We start from the raw sequence: 18,269 nt of genomic DNA, 5'->3' as shown, positions 1-18,269 counted from the left end.
CCAAAGCTCACCTTCTATCTTCTTGGTAGTCACCTGGTTACAATGATAATGGTGTTGTTGATTAATCATAGCAATTAATCTCTATCAAATAATCTAAAACAGGCCCAGACATTGCACCAGGAAACCCCTAGTGGTGGAGAGCTTTTGTGAATCTTCAGTTCAGAGTCACCTCTTCCTCCCACGCCTGCTCACACACTGTATGTCTCCTCTCAAGTTACTCCTAGACTGTATCCGAAAATGTTATTTTATTAAAGAAATCAATCTCATTTGCATTTTAGAAGATTTATATCAACTGCTTCTGCTGTCTCCCTTAGGGAGTCTGTTTTATAGGTTGTTAGATAAAGTGGGATAGCTGGACAGGGGAAAACAGGAAAATTGTCAAACTTGTTCCACTTTTCCAGAATCCCCTCAATTACCTCATATCGAACAAGTTCTGGCTACAAGCAGGATAACTGAGTTGTAATCCATTCAACTACTCCTCATTTTCATGGGACAACGGTAGTGTTACTCCAATGTTTTTTTTGTAAACAGAATATTGCGGTATTTTCTGTTTTTTGGTTGTGGGGTAAGTGTTAGTGGTGGGTTTCCACACCATATTTTTAGCCACATTGAAAAAAGAATTTTGCATGGGCTTCACGTCACCTCTATGGCAGACAGAGTCTGATTCGACCATCCCGCCATCAGTTCAGAGCTTCAGTCAGCTACTTCAATTAAACGCACCCCAGTGCTCCGTAAACACTTGTTAAAAGTCCACCAATGAGTATGGCTACAAAGAAGTCTGCCCCAAGGTTCAGTGAGACATCCTTTGGCAGAATGCTGGATGCTGTGCACAGTGGCCCCATATTCTGTACCCACAAACAGGGAGGAGACCCTCGAACACAGTCACCAACCCCACCTGGGAGGTTGTGGCTGTGCTGGGAAGCACCAGCACCCTGCACAGGAGGACGGCCATTCAATGCAGGAAGAGGATGAATGATTTCCTCCGTTCTGCAGGGTAAGTCTCTCTTCTCATCTGTCACCACTCACACACCCACCACGCATCCACTGGGAGTTCACTCACTGCCACCTCAAGGGACACCACCACTCGCTCTCCTACACACTTCCTCATCTCCCCTATGGCTCCTCTCCTCTTCACAACCATACATACCAGGCCTCCTTACCATCTGGCCTGACATGTGACCTGCTTACACGCTGCCCGCTTGTGTTCTTGCAGAACAAGCTGACTAACAATGAACAGGGGAGATACCAGATGGGTAGAGGGATGCCCAAGTTCAGCATTTGAGGAGAGAGCCCTCCAGCTGGCCAGGGAGGAAGAGGAACGCTCCTGCACCGAGGGCGAGGTGGGCACCAGAAAACCAAGTGAGTACCCAGCACACTATTATCCAACATGCCAACTAACGTGAATCCAGTTTCTCCTATTCTTCTGCCCCTGCCAAGCTCTGATAACATCTCCCTTCTCTTGCAGGAATAACAGGGGAGGAGCCCAGTGCCTCCACCAGCCAAGATGAATTCTCAGAAATGGAGATCGAAAAGGTGTCACAGCTTTTACCCTCACCCTCCACCAGCGCAGATCACACACCTTGGTGGTAGCAGTAGAGGCCTCAGGGTCACAATCTGGTGAGCACCTCTCTCTGAGGTGGCGGAGGCAGGGACGTCCCAGGGAGCTTGCACTCAGAGGATTGCTGGCATCCAGGACTTTTCTGAGCCCCAGTCAGATGATGGGCCTCGGAACATCAGAAAGGGATGTCAGCTACACTCCCTGGATTGAAAGGCTGAATGGAGGAGTTTTAAAAAATTATTTCATGCATGTGAGCTGGTTGAACCAGCTTTTGTTGCCCATCCCTAATTGTCCTTGAGTGGCTAGGCCATTTCAGGAGGCAATTAAGAGTCAACCACGTTGTTGTGGGTCTGGAGTCACGTGTCGGCCAAACCAGATGAAGACGGCAGATTTCTTTCCCTAAAGGGAAAAACCAGATGGATTTTTACAATAATCGACAATGATTCCATGGCCATTAGGCTTTTAATTCCAGAATTTTATTGAATTCAAATTTCACCATCTGCTGTGGTGGGATTCGAACCTGGGTCACCTAGATTCCTGGATTAATCATCCAGTGACAACGCTACTATGCCACCCCAATGCCTTCTGCCTGAGGAGTTTGTGCTGGTAATTCAAGGCAGCCAAGCCAACACTGTGAGGGTGGCAAATGCAGTGGAGACTTTGGTGCAAGACCTCTGTCCTGCACTGGTGGAGGGCATGAACTTCATGATGCAGGGCTTTAAGTCCATGGTTCAGGCACTTACGGGTATCCACAAGTGCAAATGCCAGAGGATAGCAGAGCTTCTCAACCTCAATCGAGCTGCCCCTCTATCCTAGGGAGGAAACCAGGGGCCCTCGAGCACCCAAAAGAGGCTGGTGCACAGCCCAGGACATTCCACCCAGGAAACTCTGGGAGTACTCAGCCCATCTGACTCCCCTATTCCTGTGACTGACTCAGCTCCAGCAACTCAGGCCAACAAGGGTGGCACCACCATACAGCAGCAGCACCCCAAAAGCATGTGGGCCCTCCAGGTGTCAGCCCTCCAGAGGACACCAGCCAAGGTCATCACAGACAACAGGGCATGGCAGACATCAGACTGTCTCCACTTCTGCTGTGGATCCTGAGGATAGACCAAGATGTAGCAACAGGATTAGAAAGGTTACGAAGGTCTAGTTGCACAGTGTGGGCACGGACATTAGGCATGAGTAGATTATGTCTATCTATATAGGTTAGCAATCACATATGTAAATGAAATAAATCTCATTTGTCGCAATTTCTCTATGGTTCTCTGCTCTCGTAGGATTTTGTCATGTGATGCTGCTGAGACAACTGAGACCACTGAAAGGCTGGGTACTCAATATAGAGCTTCCTCCATCAACTCTCTGACAGGCTGCCAGCTCTTGGTTGGTGTTCCATTAGTGACAGAGCACATCAGTCATACCAGTTTCTTCTTGGTCGTGAGAACGGCTCCATAATGTTCAGAGCCATCACTAAACCCAGTCATTGCAAAAGTCTGATCTCAGCCTATGGATCCCAGTGCCTAGACCTTTATGAAAAGTGTTTGTTTTCCTCCACTGACACTGAATCTCAGGGGCACACCTATCCAAGCAGGAGTCTAGATCAGGAGAGATGAAACTGTCCGTGCTACTTTGGCTTGAAAAGACCCTGGTCACTGAGAGTAAGTGAGCTTCCTTCAGACAGACAGGAGTCTGACATTCACAGTACCTCTTTGAGGAACATTGTATTGTCCCCACTGCAAGTCATCATCACCCTCCTGCAACACTGGGACTATGGGTAATCACTCCCTTCCTTTGACATGAGCCATATCATGAGCATTTTGGTAGATCTAATTCAGGTGGGAACTATAAAATAAATGGCAGAACCATCAGGAGCACAGACACACAGAGAGATCGGGACGTGCAGGTCTACAAATCCTTAAAAGTGGCAGCACAAGTGGAAAAGGTGGTGAAGAAAGCATATGGCATGCTTGCCTTCATCAGATGGGGCATAGAGTATAAGAGTTGGAAAATTATGTTGTAGTTAAATAAAACGTTGGTTAGGCCACATTTGGAATACTGTGTCCAATTCTGGTCACCACACTACCAGAGGGTGTGGAGGTTTTGGATAGAGTATGGAAAAGGTTTACCAGGATGTTGCCTGGATAGAGGGTATTAGCTATGAGGAGAGATTGAATAAACTGGGATTGTTCTCCCTGGAAAGACAGAGGCTGAGGGGCGACCTGATAGAAGTTTATAAAATTATGAGTGGTATAGATAGGGTGAACAGTTGGAAGCTTTTTTCCCAGGGCAGAAATGACAATTACAAGGGGGCACAAGTTTAAGATAAGGGGGGAAAGGTTCAGTGGAGATATGCGGGGGAGGTTTTTTACACAGAGGGTGGTGGGGGCCTGGAATGTACTGCCAAGTGAGGTGATTGAGGCAGATACATTAGTGACATTTAAGACTTATCTGGAGAGACACATGAACAGACGGGGAAATAGAGGGATATAAACAGTTGGTCTAGATAGGACAACGTGATCAGCACAGGCTTGGAGGGCCAAAGGGCCTGTTCCTGTGCTGTACTGTTTTTTGTTCATGTCAGTGAAGGTGTGTGCTGCCAACTGTCACAGGAAAGCAGTACACATGGAAAGGACTTCAGGATGATGTGACATTATAATTGGCTCTACTCATAACCATCCATGAATCAGGAGTTAGTGCTAATGTCCTGACACTCTTGCCCCTTCTGGCCATCGCCATTGCCTGATGACCTTCCTCTGCTTCCTCCAGGGCCTCCTCTTTGTTGTCCACTTCGATATTCTCTTCATCAGAGGAGACATGCCGCTTTTCCATCTACTTCTCAGGCATCTCCTCACCCCATTGAAGTGCAGGTTGTGTGCAGGGCACAGAGGGCAACGACGATATGTAACACTCTCTGCAGACTATATCGCAGGGCTCCACCAGATTGGTCCAGGCACCAGAATTGCATCTTCAGCATTCCGGTGGTCTGCTTCACTAAAGCACAGACAGCGGCATGAATCTCGTTATATCCGGTCTCTGCTGCATTCTGTGGCCTTCATACGGGTGTCATCAGCCACATCCTCAGGTGTATCCCCTGTCACCAAGAAGCCAACCTTGTAGCCTCTGTGCTCACTCAAAAATGTTGGGTATCTGAGAGTGGCTAAGGGTGAAGCATGGCATAGAGGGCAACGATGATATGGACACTCTCCGAGGACCTAGGTGAACATTAAGGGAGTGGAAGCCCTTGCAGTTGTGTGGTGATTTATAGTGATTGTCCCTTTAAGAGCAACACAGCAGAAGAGGGTCACCTCGTTGGAGAACCAACAGGGACTGAGTGTGAGTAATCAGCCCAGGGGTTGGAGTCCTCTCTAAGGCAGTAGACATATAGGGGACTAGGGCAGCCATGTGGACTGCTAGTCTAATAAATACCTTTTGTGTTTCTAATGAAGTCTGTGAAAGTGCATCATTACATTTGGTGAAGAGGATAAAATTATCATGACACTTTCTGGCCTGACATTTGTGAGTATCCTGTTCTTGACCACCTTTTCCACCTGAGTTGCCATCTTCAGGGAGCTGTGGATCTGGATGCCTAGATCCCTCTGTCTACTAATATTTCTAAGGGCTCTACCATTTACTGTATACTTTCCTTCTGCAATAGACCTTCCAAATCACATCACCTCACATTTAACTTGTAGATCTATTGGATTGGATATTGTTTTAGCAAAGGGAAGTCCTAAAAGAGTCTGAAGGAAAAAGGACTCACCTGAATGCCTGACTTTGGCAAATAGACCCATTTGAGATGTTGAGATATTCCCAGACCCGAGCCAGTAGAGTATAAAGTTTAGAAATCATAAAACCCTATATTGCAGAAGGAAGTCATTTGGCCCATCGAGTCTGTACCGACTCTCCAACAGAGCATCTTACCCAGGCCATATCCCTGTAACCCTACATATTTACCTGTACATCTTGGGACACTAAAGGACAATTTAGCAAGGCCAATTGACCTAACCTGCATATCTTTGGACTGTGGGAGGAAACTGGAGCACCCGGAGGAAACCCATGCAGGCACAGGGAGAATGTGCGAACTCCATACAGTCACCCAAGGCTGGAATTGAACCCAGGTCCCTGGCACTGTGCGGCAGCAGTGCTAACCACAGTGCTACTATGCTGCTAAATATATGGAGATGTCACGAATCTGGTTGATGTTAACTGCAAGGGTGTGCCAACTTGGAAACACTGGTCAGCGGTGATGTATAATTTTGTCCATAGGAACAGTGTAAGGGGCCACATGTGATACATAGTGAAAACAGTAACCAGCCCAGTCACAGTATAACACTGATTAAAGACTATTTACTACAACAAAGAAAAGACACATATACATGAGCAGGACTATGATAATCTAAGACAGCTACGTACAAGACTACTAAACACACCCACACAGTTTAAGTAGGAATTATCCCTCTGAACCAAAGTACATTTACAAGATCTGAACTCTTTCAGGACTTCCCTCTGCTAAAACTGCACCCAATCCAATAGATCTACAAGTAAAATGTGAGGTGATGTGATTTGGAAGGTGCACTATAGAAGGAAAGTATACAGTAAATGGTAGAGCCCTTAAAAATATTAGCATATAGAGGGATCTAGGTGTGAAGATACACAGTTCCCTGAAGGTGGCAACTCAGGTGAACAAGGTGGTCAAGAAGGTGTATGGCTTGCTGGCCTTCATCGGGCGGGGTGTTGAATATAGGAATTGAAAAAACATGTTGCAGCTGTATAAGACTCTGGTTAGGCCGTATTTGGAGTATTGTGTATAATTCTGGTCGCCACACTACCGGAAGGATGTTGATGCATTGGAAAGGTTGCAGTAGAAAATTACCAGGATGTTGCCTGGTTTGGAGGATATGGACTATGAAGAAAGGTTGAACAAACTTGGATTGTTTTCATTGGAGCATCGGAGGATGAGGAGGGACCTGATAGAGGTTTACAAGATTATGACAGGTTTGGATAGAGTGGATAGTCAGAGTCCTTTTCCCAGGGTCAAAGGGTCAATTACTCGGGGACATAGATTGAAAGTGAAAGGGGGAAAGTTTAAAAGAGATGTAAGGGGCAAGTTTTTCCATACAGAGGGTGGTGAATGCCTGGAGCACACTGCTGGAGGAAGTGGTGGAAGCAGATTCTATAACAACGTTTAAGAGGCATCTAGATAGATACATGAATAGGCAGGGAATAGAGGTACATGGACCAGGTAGAGACAAGAAAATATTAGATTAGAGAGACAGCTGTGTCGGCGTAGACTTGGTAGGCCAAAGGGCCTGTTCCTGTGCTGTACTGTTCTTTGTTCTAAAGGCTAGCTTATAGTTACCTCGGTGTATATGATTGACTAGTTATTCTGGGGAACTTCTCTGTGTTTTAACAACTCCACCAAGTTACTCTGCATGCTTTCTTCTGGTCTGCTAACCAGCACTGGCTTACAGGCTGCTGGCTGGACTCTGCGCGTCAGGCTGCTAGATAAATACTGCCTCCCTCCATCCACAAGAATATTGCCAATTGTATCATTGTTTCTCACTGTATATTTAGCTGTCTGTCTCCTTGGCTTCTGTTAGTTTTGACATTAGCATATATATGTCTTCCCTAAATTGTCTCCCCAAAGTATTTCCTAGTAGTAAGATTATGTATCTCTTTTTTGGTCTATCTACACCTACTAATCTCGTTACTGGGACTCACATCCTGTGAAATACCTTCTGAGATGCTGGTGGCTTTGAACCTGCTGGCACAGTCATGACAGAGAGATACAAGAGAAAATAACTGTGAGTTTAAGGAAAATAGAACTTGGGCTAAAGAAAAACGAAGAGTTACTGCAAAGTTTTTTTTCTAAAGAGAGAGAACACAGAGAACACATTTTGGTTGAACAGGAAAAAATGCCCTAAGGAGCTGTGTCGAGTTCTCCAGAAGCTTGGGAAAATGAAGAGGCTGAAGCTGCCAGGCTCCCGATCGGAGCAGAGCCTGTGGGAGTTCCATGGCAGCGGTCCCTGCACTGAGGGAATTCATGATGTGGAGATGCCGGCGTTGGACTGGGGTAAACACAGTAAGAGTTTTAACAACACCAGGTTAAAGTCCAACAGGTTTATTTGGTAGCAAATGCCATTAGCTTTCGGAGCGCTGCTCCTCCGTTGACGAAGGAGCAGCGCTCTGAAAGATAATGGCATTTGCTACCAAATAAACCTGTTGGACTTTAACCTGGTGTTGTTAAAACTCTTACTGAGGGAATTCAGGCAGTGAAGTTTCAAAGGTCTACAAAGTAGAGAAGCCCTCAACCTGTTTGAAATAATAGTTTCAAAGTTTTTGGTAAAAAGACAATGGCCCTGAACGGACCACATTGGATCTCCCAGTGAAATTGACAAAAGAAACTGGCACGTCAAAAAGTAGAGGGAAAATGGATTCTCCAAATGACCAGAGAAGAAAAACTGCTGAGATCGCTGAGAGAGCTTTCCATCAGTAAGAATAACTGCTGAGATCGCTGAGAGAGCTTTCCATCAGTAAGAATAACTGCTGAGATCACTGAGAGAGCTTTCCATCAGTAAGAATAAGTTTTAAAAGTTTTTTAAAAATTAAAAAGAGCAGCAAAGTTGGCACCAAAACTCCAAAAATGTGGAAAAAACACTCAGAGAAAGTCAGCAGCTGTTGGCAGTTAGAAACAAAATGACAGTCTTAAAGCCGCAATGCATTTAAAAAGAAGCAAACAGCAATGGACTGGAAAATTGGAGAAGACCCCAGATAGAGAGCAGCTCTCAAAAACTGTCCATAGACAAAGAAGACCTTGTGGAAGAGGCAATGCAAGACGTCAGAGGAGGAAATGAAGATCTCAGAGGAGGGTAATGTAAGACCCCAGAAAGAGGATAATGTAAGACCCCAGAAAGAGGGCACTGAGTGGCCCAAAAGGAGGGCAACGAAAGACCCAATGAAAGGAAGGGCAATGAGAGAATTGCAGAATGGAAACAAGATAACATTTTCGTCAGAGACAGACAGACCTGACCAACAGTGAAGTCAAAAGGGTTTGGTTGAAATTAAGACAAGTAGAAACCGGTTCCATCTGTGAAATATATTATCCAGTCAGAACAAGGTAGGTTTCTCCTGGAAGAAACACAGAAATTAAAGACTTGAAAAGAAATTAGGAACTACTGAACATAAACTGGAATTAGTAAAAAGAATTAAAGCTCTAAAGAAGGCATTAAAACAAGATGAAATTACTCAGCAAACTTGAAAAAAGTGGCAAAAAATTATCAAATGAAGTTAAGAAAAAGGAGAACTTAATGAGACAATGGAGAATAAGCTGAACTCAGGCAGTGGATGTCCAAGCCATACCAGTTTCTGGAAAAAGTTGCACAGATGAACCATTCTGTCCTTGGACAGGCAAAGACATTATCGACAGTGATGCTCACTCATCTCTCAGAAGGTCAGGTGCTGTCTGTAGACCCTGAGCCATAGAAAACCTCCAAAGGCCAGTCTCCAGGGTCTCTCCTATGGCAGTGGAGCAGGCCCTGCCACCTCTTCCTTCTCAGGATTCATCTCGAGAACTAGATGCTTCTGTTGAGAACATCGCTCCTCTCGACAGGCTAGAAGAATGATAGCCAGTTACACAGGCTCCATCTCTCTCTTGTGCTACGCACTGCAAAGGGAAGGAGAGAGCAAACATTGGGAATTTGCCTCCCTGGGTTGACCTTTTGCCCTTCAACCCCTGTTAGCAGTGTCTCAATGGTCACTGACTACTGTGCTAGCCATCACATTGAGGACCTTTCCCATACAGTCTCCCAAAACAGACATTACCCCACATCACCCTTTCACCACTCAGAGCGAGCAGCTAATGCTTTGGAAACCCTCCTATCTCCTGAGCTCTCATGCAAGATGCTTCTTGGGCACTGCGTGCTACCCTGTTACAGGGGGAGGGGGGAAGTGGGGTGGGGGGCGGGGTGGGGGACCTTGTAAGGATATCACAGCACCCACATGTTTTGGAGCAGCATGCTCCACTAAACCTTTTAGCCTTTGTCCTTTGTTAAGGAGGGTGAATGTGCTTGCCTTCTCAGCAAATGGTGCAGGAACATCATGGTATTAACAGAATTGGGAGGTCTGTGCATAAGTAGGCATAATGCGCTCTGCTGTCAAAGTAAAGGAATATTAATAGACTAGCAGTTCAATGATCTGGACGGCAAAGGTATACTTATTGATGTCTTGCCTCTCTGTCAGAGTTAACATAGTAAAAAGTTTAACAACACCAGGTTAAAGTCCAACAGGTTTATTTGGTAGCAAAAGCCACACAAGCTTTCGGAGCTCTAAGCCCCTTCTTCAGGTGAGTGGGAATTCTGTTCACAAACAGAGCTTATAAAGACACAGACTCAATTTACATGAATAATGGTTGGAATGCGAATACTTACAACTAATCAAGTCTTTAAGAAACGAAACAATGTGAGTGGAGAGAGCATCAAGACAGGCTTAAAAGATGTGTATTGTCTCCAGACAAGACAGCCAGTGAAACTCTGCAGGTTCACGCAACTGTGGGAGTTACAAATAGTGTGACATGAACCCAATATCCCGGTTGAGGCCGTCCTCGTGTGTGCGGAACTTGGCTATCAGTTTCTGCTCAGCGACTCTGCGCTGTCGTGCTTCGCGAAGGCCGCCTTGGAGAACGCTTACCCGAATATCAGAGGCCGAATGCCCGTGACCGCTGAAGTGCTCCCCAACAGGAAGAGAACAGTCTTGCCTGGTGATTGTCGAGCGGTGTTCATTCATCCGTTGTCGCAGCGTCTGCATAGTTTCCCCAATGTACCATGCCTCGGGACATCCTTTCTTGCAGCGTATCAGGTAGACAACGTTGGCCGAATTGCAAGAGTATGTACCGTGTACCTGGTGGATGGTGTTCTCACGTGAGATGGTGGCATCTGTGTCGATGATCCGGCACGTCTTGCAGAGGTTGCTGTGGCAGGGTTGTGTGGTGTCATGGTCACTGTTCTCCTGAAGGCTGGGTAGTTTGCTGCGGACAATGGTCTGTTTGAGGTTGTGCGGTTGTTTGAAGGCAAGAAGTGGGGGTGTGGGAATGGCCTTGGCGAGATGTTCGTCTTCATCAATGACATGTTGAAGGCTCCGGAGGAGATGCCGTAGCTTCTCCGCTCCGGGGAAGTACTGGATGACGAAGGGTACTCTGTCCACTGTGTCCCGTGTTTGTCTTCTGAGGAGGTCGGTGCGGTTTTTCGCTGTGGCGCGTTGGAACTGTTGATCAATGAGTCTAGCGCCATATCCTGTTCTTATGAGGGCATCTTTCAGCGTCTGGAGGTGTCTGTTGCGATCCTCCTCATCCGAGCAGATCCTGTGTATACGGAGGGCTTGTCCGTAGGGGATGGCTTCTTTAACGTATTTAGGGTGGAAGCTGGAGAAGTGGAGCATCGTGAGGTTATCCGTGGGCTTGCGGTACAGTGAGGTGCTGAGGTGACCGTCCTTAATGGAGATGCGTGTGTCCAAGAATGCAACCGATTCCGGAGAGTAGTCTATGGTGAGCCTGATGGTGGGATGGAACTTGTTGATGTCATCATAGAGTTGTTTCAGTGATTGTTCACCATGAGTCCAAAGGAAGAAAATGTCATCGATGTATCTAGTGTATAGCATCGGTTGAAGGTCCCGTGCGGTGAAGAAGTCTCGTTCGAACCTGTGCATGAAGATGTTGGCATATTGAGGTGCGAATTTGGTCCCCATGGCTGTTCCGTGTGTCTGGATGAAGAACTGGTTGTTGAAGGTGAAGATATTGTGGTCTCAACCGGGAAAAGGATATTGACGGCCTCAACCGGGATATTGGGTTCATGTCACACTATTTGTAACTCCCACAGTTGCGTGGACCTGCAGAGTTTCACTGGCTGTCTTGTCTGGAGACAATACACATCTTTTAAGCCTGTCTTGATGCTCTCTCCACTCACATTGTTTTGTTTCTTAAAGACTTGATTAGTTGTAAGTATTCGCATTCCAACCATTATTCATGTAAATTGAGTCTGTGTCTTTATAAGCTCTGTTTGTGAACAGAATTCCCACTCACCTGAAGAAGGGGCTTAGAGCTCCGAAAGCTTGTGTGACTTTTGCTACCAAATAAACCTGTTGGACTTTAACCTGGTGTTGTTAAACTTTTTACTGTGTTTACCCCAGTCCAACGCCGGCATCTCCACATCAGAATTAACATACTCAGCCATGAACTCACAGGCAACCCTGCACCCCCATCTTGGTAGATCCTTCATGCCTTGTCTACTGGACAACCAGTCAACCCACCAACCTAGGCTTCCCTTTCCAGTGTCAGGGCCCTTCAAGGAGGCAGAGCTGAAGATGGTAGCCTCAAGATGGATCGCTTTAAAAATAGCTTCCTTCCCCTCTCAGTGATGATTCCTCCCCCCTTTCAGGGGCCAAACCATTCCCCCTTCTCACTAAGAGGTCATTGCCACTGTGACACCTCCCCAATGCCTCTGTGAACTGCCCTCTCCCCACCTCCCCCCCTTGTTAACAGCCCTATCATCTCAACTCTCCAAAGCCCCCTAACCACCCCAGATGCCTGGCTCGTCCGCAAATTCACTCCTCCTCCCCCACCCACCCAACCTCAACCCTTGCATAGAAAGCAGGGTTGCCCCCCGGAACCCTAAGCCCCATCACCTGGTTATTCCTAGGTTCAGCCCTAGAACCCAAAGTCCTATTGTCTGGTGTGTGTTTTCCCTACTCCCACTTCCGCACCCTGCCACTTCAGGCATATGTCTTTGCCTGCCCTGGCCTTCAACCCTCCCCACCCTGATGGCCCGAGACCCTCTGTTTGCTCTGACCTTCAACTGCGCACCCCTCCCGACACAAACACAAACACCGCCCCCCCCGCGCCGATATTCTGAGACTCTTTGCTTCTCCGACCTTCAACTGCGCTCTCCCCGAGGCAAGGAAACAGAAAAAAATCCCAAGGCCAAAAAGGAAAAAGTACTTTCAAAAATTCCTCTCTGCCTATTCAGGGAATCAAATCAAATCCAGGAGATCACCTCTTCAAGAGAAAAGAGCTCTATGTATCAACTCCCTCCCCTTTCATGTGGATTATCACTCCAATTTAAGCTGTTTTTATCAAAGTTTGCAGAATGCACGAATTATTTATATTCCTTGTTGCATTTATCAGCATTTATGATGTACTGGTAGGTAAGTAAGTTATGAAGAGGACATAACGAGGCGATAAAGGGTCATAGATAGATTAAGTGAGTGGGAAAAGATCTTGCAAATGAAATATAGTGTGGGCAAATGTGAAATTATCCATTTTGGCAGGAAGAATAAAAAATAAGCACATTATCTAAACGGTTAGAGATTGCAGAGCTCTGAGATTTAGAGGAATCTGTGTTCCAATGCAGGAATTGCAAAGGGCTAATATGCAGGTACAGCAAGTAATTAGTAAAACTAATAGAGTGTTATAATTTATAGCGAGGGGAATTGCATACAAAAGTAGAAAGGTCATGTTTTAGTTGTACAGGGCACTGGTGAGACATCTGGATTACTGTGTACAGTATTGGTCTACTTTTTTTAAGGAGGATGTAAATACATTAGAAGCAGTTCAGAGAAGGTTTACTGGACTGATACCAGGAATGGGTGGGTTGTCTTATGAGGAAAGGTTGGACAGGCTGGGTTTGTATCCACTGGAGTTTAGAAGAGTAAGAGGTCACATGATTGAAACTTTGAAAATCCTGAGGGTTCTTGACAGGGTGGATGTAGAGGGGTTCCCTCTTATAGGAGGATCTAGAACTAGGGGGTCACTTTATTTTCCATCTAGAAATTGGACTTCAATCTACTGCCACCCCTTTTAATATTGTATTTTAGGATGCATATAATATTGCCCTAAGTCCAGTCCAAAATTGACTTGATTTGCTACTTTCCCCAATAATTGCACTTAAAGTTGCATTGTTGTGACTACCATTAATTTTCTGCACATAACTTGTATTATATAACTATTGTGCACTCACTCCAATTTGCTGGAGAAACAATTCTGCTTCTATGGGGGTTTCTACTGGAGTTTTGGTCACAACTCTGTCTGCTGTAGTTTGTTATGATTAATTAGATTCTGTTTGCTGAGTAAATAGACAATGGGTGGGACTCTCCCAAAAAAATTCTAAGTGGTGTTTAATTCGCGTAAAAACTGGAGCAAATCCTGCTGTTTTTTTCAGTGGGATTTTCAAAATGAATCTCCCATACTCTACATTGCAGAGTGCACTCTGCAATGCAGAGTATGGGAGATTCATTTTGAATCACGCTGATTCCCAATGGGCAGGGCCTACTCTTGCTGAAGAGGTTGGCAACATAGCACCGAGTAGGTCACTGCGCATATGCCGATCTATCAGTGCCAAGGTCGGCACATGCACAGTGGCCCCGCACTGCTGGCCTCCCGATCGCTGGCTAACTCAATTGCTGGCCAACCCCTCCACCCCCGCATCGCTGCCCATCTGACCCCATCACAGCCTGATTGCTTCCCCCTCCCCCCCCCCCCCCCAGACGTGTCTGGGCAAGCCCCCCCTCCCCCCACCTTGGCAACTCTTTCATCCCCCGACCTCCTGGGGATCTCGATGTCCGCCCTTCCATCCAGTGGGGTCAGACCATCAGCTCCCCGTTAGTGGGGAGCTATTGTAAACGCTGCTGGAGTGAAACACTTCTGGGTTTATGCTTGTGAGTCCGGAGACTTCAGTCCCAGGCTCGCTAATGAGATGTAAATCCTATTTTAAGTAAGTTATGCAGCTCCGCGCCGATTTCTGGCATGAAGCTGATGGCGCCGGAAATCTAGCAGCTGGAGACTTGTGGAGGCCATGGCGCCCAGCGGGAAGCCCGCTACCGGGCCTCCGCTTGAGCCTGCTACAGGGTCTCCTGGAAGCAGCGTAGTGGGCTGGGAGAATCACCCCCACGAGTGGGATTTTACACCTCAACCTCCAGCAGCATGTTTTCCATAAGCAGAATGAACCAACACTGGGATCCTCTGGTCCCACCAATGTCAATGGTGTTGTGTGTTTCTCGCTGGCTGAAATACCGGGGAACCCAGGAGGTCACCGTTGGCAAAACTGACGGGAAAAATTCAGTCCTATGTTTGCTGTGACACTCTCTGTTTGTCGTTAGACTCTATTTGCTGAGTAAATAGACACTTTGCTGTAAATCCTAGCCTGTCTCCAACTCATCAACTGACATGGTGGTGCCAATACTCTCTCTGGGATTCTCTGCCACCATTTTGAGCAGGCAGGAAAGCCGGTGAATGTGGAGAATGCAATGGGAGTCTCCAAATGGCTTTTACCAATTAGATCGTTCCCCCCACCCCCCTTCCCCCCCCAGCTATTGCTGTATTATCCCTCATATTAGGAATCACCTCCCGCCAAGGTGATTCACATCGGTGAGATTTACAACAGGTCTGGGCCAACGGAGACCTGGCGAATGGTCCCCACCAGGGGCACACAGGTAGGTACAACTCCCGGAAGGAGGGGATCATGCCCGTGCAATACCCTGGCAGTGCCTGTGACACTACTGGGACTTCCTTTGGGAGATTCAGGGTGGGTGGGATTTACTGGGGAGGGCTGTCATGTCTGTGAAGGGAACCCTGTGTCCGTGAGGAGTTCCTTGGGACTTGGTCTTTTTATTTGTTTTTGTTTTTGATTGGGGCACCCTTTAAAAAAATCTCTCAGCAGCCGAGGTTGCTGGCAGGACGGGCTCATTCAGAGTCTGTCCCACTAGCATGAAGTTGTGAGACCCCTCCCTTAACTTATTTTTTTATGTAAGTGTTTGAAAATACAGCAGGAAATCCCAACAAGGCAGTTGATGGTTTGTCCTCCAATTTTTCTGCCTGAGACGACACTGAGGAAAAAATTGGAAAATTCCACCCTGTGTATTTTATCATTTTTCATATGATATTAGGAAACCATATTAGGTGGGATTCACCTCCCCCACCCACCCCCCCTCCCACTTGCCCCCAAATTGTGGGTTTTTTTGGAGGTGGAGGCAGCTTACCATTGGCCTCTAGTGGGATCTTCCGGTCCCACCGATATACATGGCATTTTGTGTGGCTTGCCCATCCTGCCGCTGAGGGTCACCTTCAATGACACCAGGAAACCCCAGAAGGGGCGCAAAATCCCATCCATTGTTTATTGCTTCCCACTGATAAAAGTCACACAAATAAAATACAAATCAGTAGACAGATGGACCAGAGAAGAGGAGTAAAAATGTATTGCTTGCAGGACACCTAACCCTCTCTGAAATCCTTTACCAAAAAATCAGACTCTTCCCTATTTCTCCTACATTGCAACAATGATTACCTTTCAAAAGTAGTTCAATATCTGTGAACTGCTTCGAAACATCCAGAAGCTATGAAAATCATTTTGTAAGTGCAAGTCTTTGTTTTTCCCCAAACCTTGTGATGCACAAGGAACTTGGCAATGCCTTTTAAAATGGTTAAGTCCTACGTGTAAAAAATGTACAGTAGAGATAATTTAACGTATTAATGGTACAACCTTTACTATTAGGGCATTTCAGAAAGTTGTTAACTGTGATTTACGTATGTTTTGTTTCGTTTTCAAGAGATAATGAGCATACAGTGTAAATGTGGTCACTCCACAATTATCTTCAGTACAGCCTTCACTGCCTTTATAGTCATTTCTCTTCATTTGACTCAATAACCAAAGTTGAATCTGTTACATAAAGAGACTGCTTCATCAGTGACAATAAGTCACCTCATTAGGGAAGACCTCACAACTCACGAGTTCCACAGTCATGAACAAAGACATCAGGTGACTTTTAGTACCCTGTGGGCAAAAGGCCTCTGACTAGGCTTTTTATACATATACAAAGAGCAAGAGGGTAGCCAGGGAGAGGGTTGGCCCACTCAAGGACAGGGGAGGGAATCTATGCGTGGAGCCAGAGGAAATGGGCGAGGTATTAAATGAATAATTTGCGTCAGTATTCACCAAAAAGAAGGACTTGGTGGAGGGTGGGTGGGAAAGGGTGTGTAGATAGTTTGAGTCATGTTGAGATCAAAAAAAGGAGGTATTGGGGTTCTTGAGAAACATTAAGGTAGACAAGTCCATAGGACCTGATGGGATATACCCCAGAATACTGAGAGAGGCAAGGGAGGAAATTGCTGGGGCCTCGAGAGGAATCTTTGTATCCTCACTGGCTACAGGGGAAGTCATGATGTGGAGATGCCGGTGTTGGACTGGGGTAAACACAGTAAGAAGTCTAACAACACCAGGTTAAAGTCCAACAGGTTTATTTGGTAGCAAATGCCAAATTGTTGTTGTTAGACTTCTTACAGGGGAAGTCCCAGATGATTGGAGAATAGCCAATGTTGTTCCTTTGTTTAAGAAGGATAGCAAGAATAATCCAGGTAATTGCAGGCTGGTGAGCCTTACATCAGTGGTAGCGAAATTATTGGAGAGGATTCTTCGAGACAGGGTGTACTCCGACTTGGAAATAAGTGGACGTATTAGCAAGAGGCAACATGGTTTTGTGAAGGGGAGGTCATGTCTCACTAACTTGATCGAGTTTTTCAAGGAAGTGACGAAGATGATTGATGAGGTAGGGCAGTGGTTTGATTAATAAGTTTGCGGACGACACAAAGGTTGGTGGATTTGCGGATAGCAATGAGGACCAGAGGATACAGCAGGATATAGATTGGTTGGAGACTTGGGCGGAGAGATGGCAGATGGAGTTTAATCCAGACAAATGTGAAGTAATGCATTTTGGAAGGTCTAATACACATAGGAAATATACAGTAAATGGCAGAATCCTGAAGAGTATTGATAGGCAGAGGGATCTGGGTGTACAGGTACACAGGTCACTGAAAGTGGCAACACAGATGGAGAAGATAGTCAAGAAGGCATATGGCATGCTTGCCTTCATCGGCTGGGGCATTGACTTTAAAAATTGGCAAATCATGTTGCAGCTTTATAAAACTTTAGTTAGGCCGCACTTGGAATATAGTGTTCAATTCTGGTCGCCACACTACCAGAAGGATGTGGAGGTTTTGGAGAGGGTACAGAAAAGATTTACCAGGATGTTGCCTGGTATGGAGGACATTAGCTATGAAGAGAGGTTGGAGAAACTTGGTTTGTTCTCACTTGAAAGACGGAGGTTGAGGGCCGACCTGATAGAAGTCTACAAAATTATGAGGGGCATGGGCAGAACGGATAGTCAGTAGCCTTTTCCCAGGGTGGAAGAGTCAATTACTAGGGGGCATAGGTTTAAGGTGCGAAGGGCAAGATTTACAGAAGATGTATGAGGCAAGTCTTTTTACACAGAGGGTGGTGGATGCCTGGAACCCGCTGCCGGGGGAGGTAGTGGAAGCAGATACGATAGTGACTTTTAAGGAGTGTCTTGACAAATACATGAATAGGCTGGGAATGGAGGCATATGGTCCCCGGATGGGTCGGGGGTTTTAGTTAAGTCAGGCAGCATGGTCGGTGCAGGCTTGGAGGGCCGAAGGGCCTGTTCCTGTGCTGTAATTTTCTTTGTTCTTTGTTATTATTACAATCTGATGCCATTCCATAGAGATCCAAGAAAACAATTAGTATGATCCTTCAAAATCACTCACACTTTTGAAGGAAGAGGAAGTTGACAGAAGAGGAGACATTATTTAGGGGCAGATGTGACCCTTGACCCCATCAGAAAATTAACACCTGTGAGGGTTTTGAGTCTTTAATGT

The sequence above is a fragment of the Mustelus asterias genome, chromosome 15 (genome assembly GCF_964213995.1).
Source record: "Mustelus asterias chromosome 15, sMusAst1.hap1.1, whole genome shotgun sequence".
Classification (NCBI taxonomy): Eukaryota; Metazoa; Chordata; class Chondrichthyes; order Carcharhiniformes; family Triakidae; genus Mustelus; species Mustelus asterias.
The sequence above is the reverse complement of the archived record's forward strand: the minus strand, read 5'-3'. Positions refer to the sequence as shown.